General features: G+C 60.4%; 1 pseudogene across 1 annotated transcript; it reads left to right on the top strand.

Moving 5' to 3' along the window:
* Positions 1-1,362: 1,362 nt before the first annotated feature.
* Positions 1,363-5,777, top strand: LOC105542949 (annotated as a pseudogene). Its single transcript, XR_001006554.1, has 7 exons — positions 1,363-1,491; positions 1,940-2,070; positions 2,703-2,773; positions 3,278-3,388; positions 4,240-4,338; positions 4,542-4,568; positions 5,594-5,777. The product of XR_001006554.1 is annotated as a lipocalin-1-like (transcript).
* The last annotated feature ends 998 nt before the right edge of the window (positions 5,778-6,775 follow it).

Here is a 6,775-nt window from a genome sequence, read left to right as displayed (position 1 = left end):
AATTCCCCATATTGCCTGGTATGTGGCCTATTTTTTAAACGATTCTATGTGTACTTAATAAGAATTAAGTATTAATTACAATTAACAATTAAGAATTCTTCATCGTAACAACTATAACAATATAATTGTTTAGCTGTTGGGGCAGTGCCTTTGTATACTTCACAATTTTGGTTCCAAACCTTCAACATTGGTGTGAACTTTTAAAACCCTCGCCCTCTCTTTCTAATGGAGAAGTACTGGCGTCTCCCGTTCCGACTACGGTAATTTGGAACCTGGCCTTGCTCATTTCAAGGTGAGGATATTGTGTCTCTGCATTTCTGCCTTTCTCCACTGTCTTGTTGTCATTGTCCTCTGTCTAACAGTGTTTCGTAGCCTCTGCCTTGGGTCCCAGGCTTCTGCTCTGCAGTGATGCGGAGGATGTCACAGATAAAGTCACCCCTTCCAATGATGGCGTGTCTCAGCTTCTCTCCAGGCTGTGTCGATGTCCTCTTGCCTTCCTATGCCCACAGTGCTCCACTAAGTTATAAGAAGTAACAGCCCTGGGATGTGTCAGGAAGGGTTTCTCAGCCTCCTTTCTGGAGTCAGGGAAGCTGCTCCCATCACTCCCAGGAGCTGGATCCAGGCCCTCTCTGCCTGCCTTGAGACTTGGGGCTGACAGGCCCCTGCCTCTGCCCATCACCAGCCTGTGCTTCTCCTCCATTCCTGGTTTCATGTGAGTGTGTGTGTGTGTGCATGTATATATGTGCACACATGCATACACACACACACACCTGTCTTGGTCTTCTGTCTGATCTATTGCTGCTCTGTGTGTGGGGCAGAGCGGTTCCTTATTGCACACCATGCTCAGCAGTGTGGACACGCTCTTTAAATGCACATGGTCCCGTGTTCACACAGGAGGGTCCCTTTTTTTTCCGTGATGAATCTGAGGTCAAGTAACCTGCCTAGAGATGCAGGAATTTCAGCCGAGACCCAAGCCCATGGGCCTCAGACTCCAATCCGCAATCCCTTTGGCAGTGTGCACATCAGCGCATGTGGGATGGCTGGAGGACGCCTGTTACTGCCACACACGTGCCCCCAAGGAGGCCTGCACGCCCTTCACTCCCTTCAGTTTCCTCCCAGGTGAAATCTGCAAACCCGCTCCTCTGGACCTGGTCCTGTCCGGATGATCCTCTGGGATTAACAAGCTGTTATTCAACAGCCTCCAACAACAATGGCACATTATCTGCTCCATTGCACAACTGGCCGTGGTTTACATCCAGGAAGGGATTGGTCAGTCACCTGTGCCAGGTCCCCAGGGGACCCTGAGTCCAGTGGTATATAGGGCGGCTGTGGGAGGAGTGGCACAGCCTCTCCCAGCCCCAGCAAGCAACCTGTCAGGCGGCCGTGGACTTAGACCCCACAGATGAAGGCCCTGCTCCTGGCCGTCAACCTCAGCCTCGTTGTTGTCCTGCAGGCCCACCACCTCCTGCCTCAGATGAGGAGATTCAGGATGTGAGGCCCGGATGGGGAGGGTGGGCTGGAGGGGGCCACAGGGCGAGGCTGACACTGCTGGAGGGAGACCCCATCCCTCCCCCATCCAAGGAGACCCTCATTTTCAGGTTGAGTATTAAAGCCCTGCCCTGAAGGATGATGAGATGGGATAACGGGAGTCTGGTCTGCGGGAGCCGGGGTACAGAGGGGCAGGGCTGAGAGGGTGGGGGTCTGGCTGACTTCACTTCTCTCCTGGGGGTGAGGGCTCCTGTGATCCTGGCCAACTTGCGGGGGTTGCAGCCACATTCAGGTGGGCCTGGCAAGGGTGCTGGGTGTTTTCCGGGTGGGTTAGAGTGGGGAATGCTCCCCGTCTCCAGCCCTTGGGGTGCGGTAGAGTCTGGGGGCTGCAGGCCAGGGAAGGGGAAGGCTCTGGAGCGATTGGCCTGAGCCTGAGAGAAGCGTTCTTCAGGTGTCAGAGACGTGGTATCTGAAGGCCATGATGGTGGACAGGGAGCTCCCTGAGATGAATCTGGAATCGGTGACACCCCTGACCCTCATGACCCTGGAAGGGGGCAACCTGGAAGCCAAGGCCACCATGCTGTGAGTGTCTGCCAGCCGCCAGGCAGCCTGCAACCTGGTCTGGGGCCTTCCCTTTCCCCACCCAGGAGAGCTCTGGTGCTGGGGATGTGGGCAGACCTGCTGGGAGGCCCCTCTTAGCCCCTCCTGCAATGCTTGAGGGCAAACTGTGCCAGTGAGGTGCCTTGGCTGAAGGGGGCCTGAGGGGGCAGAGGCCCCTGTGGGCTATCAGAGGCGGTGCTGGGTACCACCCACCACCTCCCCCGACTAGGGAATGTCTGGTGCCATGCAGGCCCCTTTGGGAAAAGGTGTTTACCCCCAACCAGAGTCAGAGCCGGCAGGCAGGGCCGTCAGTCAGAGCTACAGGGAAAGCCCTGAGGGACCGTCCCAGAACAAACCTGCCACACCTGGTGTTTGGGGCCAGGTGTTCACATTTCTAATGCAAATTGACCAGTGGGACAGGAGAGTGGGCTTTTAGTGGAGTCAGAAGGCAGCAAAAGGCTTCCCAGGCCAAAAGCCCACCCCAAGAAGGCACTGGCTGCCCGCCCACTTCCAGTGGGTATTCCAGCTCAGGCAGGGGCATTGCAGCGCGGTTGCTCCGGCGCCAGGGGAGGCACAGGCCAGGGCCGCTTTGCCAGGGAGCTTCTGTTTTCTAGGATAAGTGGTCAGTGCTGGGAGGTGAAGGTCATCCTGGAGAAAACTGACAAGCCGGGAAAATACACAGCCGGTGAGTCCCGCAGCCTGAGCCACAGTCTTTTGCTGCCTTCTGACTCCACTAAAAGCCCACTCTCCTGTCCCACTGGTCAATTTGCATTAGGAATGTGAACACCTGGCCCCAAACACCAGGTGTGGTAGGTTTGTCCTGGGACGGTCCCTCAGGGCTTTCCCTGTAGCTCTGACTGTGGCTCTGGTGGGTCCAGGAGCAGAGTCGTATTTGGTTGTGGGGTCCTGCACCCCAACTCCCACCTCTGCAGACCTCGTACCCGGAGGAACCCCTGGTGACTCACTGGTTTGGGATGTGGCCGCCTCTCGGGTGCATCAGGTTCCTGGGAAGTGCGGGTCCCATGGCCTGGGGCTCAGGCCTGGTGGGGACCCTGGGTCGGAGAGCTCTGGGAGGCTGGGAGGGTACAGGAGCTGTGGGGCTTGCTGGGCCGGGTGCCACACGCTGTCCCGGGATCCTCTCTGAAGGCCCTGGTGGCTAATTCAGGACTGTGCTGCTGTCCTTCTGCAGACGGCGGCAAGCACGTGACATACATCATCAGGTCACACGTGAAGGACCACTACATCTTTTACTGTGAGGGCGAGCTGCACGGGAAGCCGATCCGAGGGGTGAAGCTCGTGGGTGGGTCCCGCACCCACACCCTGCAACCCAAGCCTCCACCCGCCCTCCCTCCTCCCATGGCCTCCTGCACCCTCTTCCCCATGGGAGAAGCCACTGGGACCCAGGAACCCACTGCAGTTTCCTTAGGATGAGTTTTCCTGATAAAGGCCCCAATTCCCACCCCTGGAGTTCAGGATTTCGGATGCCCCGGCCTAGGTCTCTGCAGTGAAGGCAGGAAGGAGCCGCGGCTGTTGGCACAGGGGCTCAGAGGTCACACGTGTTCCAGGGCGGGCCAGGCCCTCCCCCGGGGCAGCTCCCTGCAGCGTCATCCTTGAGCGCATTCCTGCAGGGTGTCCAGCAGGGGAGAGGAACGGGGATGCGAGCAGGAGTCTGTGTGGAAAGAATGTTCCAGCTCCCAGGGTTGAATTCCGGATGCCGTGGCTCCCACAGACAGTGACGTGTCAGTGCCATCCCTGCCCGAGGACGAGGCCCGTGAAGGCTCCTGAGTTCTCCCTGGATCCAGGGGTGTGCGAATGACAGAGGAATGGGACAGGCAGTGCCCTGGTGCCCCCGGGGAGAGAGACACTTCCTCCAGGGCGGGCCTGTCCTGCCCTCCATCCTCACTCTAGGAGATGCCTGGGGATGGACGGAGAACCCTTCCTGTTCTCCCAGTTCTGCTGCCGCGGGAGCCTTCTCAGCCGTGTATGACACCCTGGTCCCGCTTTGCCAGCCCAAGGGACTCTGGGTTCAAGTCCCCCCATAGTGGGCGAGGTCCCCCTCCCCAGCCCAGCTCAAGCCTCCAGGCTGTGACAGGGTGCCATCTGCCCGTGCTGCCTTGGGCGCCCACATCTTGTCCTGGCACCCACCTGCAGAGACCCCGAGAACAACCTGGAAGCCTTGGAGGACTTTGAGAAGGCCGCAGGAGCCCGCGGACTTAGCACGGAGAGTATCCTCATCCCCCAGGCAGAGCGGTAGGGGGCATGGCCCTGCAGAGCCCCCCGTGTCCCTGCGTGGGGACGTCAGCAGAGCCACGTTGCACGGGCGTGTAATTGTGCTGCGTCTAATTCTGGCTTTGTCCTTTCTGGGGTGGTGGAGCTGGTGGTTGATGAGGGGCCCCAGTCCTGACTGCATTCCTGGGGGTCTCTTGACTCACCTGTGCTTCCTTTTCCTGCAGAAACCTGCTCTCCAGGGAGCGATTAGGGTGAGTGAACAGCTTTAGAGGACATTTGAGAAAATCCAGCCTTGGGCTCAGTGGTGCTTCAAGAGGCCCTGGGGTCTCTCCCACCCACCACACTCCTACCTGGGTGGGAGACGCCCCACCTAGGCCAGGCAGGTGGGAGATCTCCTGAGCTGCCTGCACTCAGGCACCAGCCTCTGCTCTTGCCCTGGGAGTGACTCCTGGGAAGCTGAGAAACCCACAGTGCTGAGCCTGCCTTTGCTGGCTGCTGGTGGAGACGGTGTCTACCCTGCAGCCCCCTGGGTGGGAGCAGGCGGGAGATTCCTCCTCAGCACCACTCACCCTCAATCGTCCTTGTGACTCCTCTTACCTGATGTGACTCCTCTTACCTGCTCAAAGATTCAGCAAAGTGGCAGGCGCGCCTGTGCTCACTGTGTTAGATGGGCCCCTTGCTGGCTGCACGAGAGGACCAGAGGTTCGGAGACTCACCCAAGGTCACCTGCCCAGGTGTGGGCAGAGCCAGAATCCCGGACAGCATCGCTGTACTTCCCACACCCTCCCCTTGGCCTGCAGTTGCCCCCAATGCCTCTTCACTCGGCAGGGAGCTCTGTGGGCAGCCTGTGTGTAGGGGGGTCCCTGCTCCATTTGTTCCAATCTGGAGGCTGGAGCCCCCACCTACAGCCAGAGAGCTTGGTGCATGCCCCCCACACCATTGCCCCCGAGAGCCCGCATGTGACCCCCCCCACCGTAGTCCCTGAAAGCCTGGCATCTGCCCCCCACACCCTAGTCCCTGAGAACCTCCATGTGTCCCCACCCCACAGCCCCCGAGAGCCCGGCTCAGCGTGTGCCCCCCACACGATAGCCCCCGAGAGCCAGCATATGCCTCCACCCTGCAGCCCCCTAGAGCCCACATGTGCCCCCCACACCATAGCGCCTGAGAGCTCACATGTGCCCCCACACTGCAGCACCCAAGAGCATATGCGTTCCCACGTCACATCCCCCTGCCACCCTCCCTGTTGTGGCCTCATTCACCCTCCCCCGCTTACCAGGGCAAGGGGCACCTTGGCTCCTCAGCAGCCCAAGGACGGCACCACCCAGCACCTCCATCATTCACAGGAACACGGAAAAATCTCCCCACCCCTGCAGAACCCGGCCAGCTGCACCCCTTCCTACCACCCTCCACCTTCCCCCTGCCCTGCGTCCCCTCTCCTGGTTCTCCATAAAGAGCTTCAGACTCCGCCTGTCTGTGGGGTTCCTCGGGGTGGGGGATGCTGGCTGGGTGCCTCTTGGGTGCAGGGAGGGAGTGGGAAGCAGGAGGAAGGACAGGGGACCAGCCTGGGCCCAGTTCTCCATGGTGGGTGCCGCAGGCCAACAGTGTGAGGGGCCTGGAAGGGCCTGGCAGGGGGAGGTGTGCTGGCGACTCGGCCTGAAGGTTCGGGGGTGCTTCCTGCAGGTCAGCCGCCCACGGAGCTCGGCTCTAGAGGTGGGTGGGGGCAGGACTCTGCTCCTCGGTCCTGCACAAGTAAGACCAGAAGGCCTGGGACCAAGCTTAGCTGCCACCCCAGAGGGGGACTGGGCAGGGCCACCAGGGCCCTCAGCACTGACGCTGAGTCCGTGAGGCTGGACATGGGGAGAGGGGACAGCAGCTCAAGGTAGGGTGTGGCTCAGGCTTGAGCTCACCGGGGAAGCCAGTCCTGTCCTCCGGGAAACCACACCAGCACTGCCGCCAAGGCCTGGCTCCACGCTGTCCCTCTCTGTGCCTGGGTAGGTTTGGGACGGGAAGTTCCCAGCTTGGGGGCAGCCACCGGAGGTCCCACCTCGCGCAGGCGCCTTTCCTGACGCTGGCGGTTTGTAGAATTTAAAGTTTCTTTCGATGGCGCAACCTCGCAGTGGCGCTGGGAGCGAGGAGAGGCAGACTCTTAGTGACCTGCTTCTCCCCAGGAGAGGGCGGCTGCCGGGCAGCACCACACGGGGTGGCTTGCGCCCGGGACAGGACAACAGCCCGCGGAGCTCAGGGGAGGGAGCGGAAAGGGTAGCGGGTGACCCGGCTGCCTGTGGCCAGCTAACATGAGTCATTTCTCGGCTCCAGGGCATAGCGGCTGTCCCTGATTGTCTGGTACCTGGCCTTGGGGCAATGAGGGCTGGTGGGGAGTGGCCCCCGAGTGGGGCCATCTGAATAGGGCAGGGTGGCTGTGTGGACCAATCAGCTGCTCAGGAAGGGGCCGGCCCCT

The sequence above is a fragment of the Mandrillus leucophaeus genome, unplaced genomic scaffold (assembly GCF_000951045.1).
Source record: "Mandrillus leucophaeus isolate KB7577 unplaced genomic scaffold, Mleu.le_1.0 Scaffold271, whole genome shotgun sequence".
Lineage (NCBI taxonomy): Eukaryota > Metazoa > Chordata > Mammalia > Primates > Cercopithecidae > Mandrillus > Mandrillus leucophaeus.
This window is presented reverse-complemented; position numbering and strand designations above follow the sequence as displayed.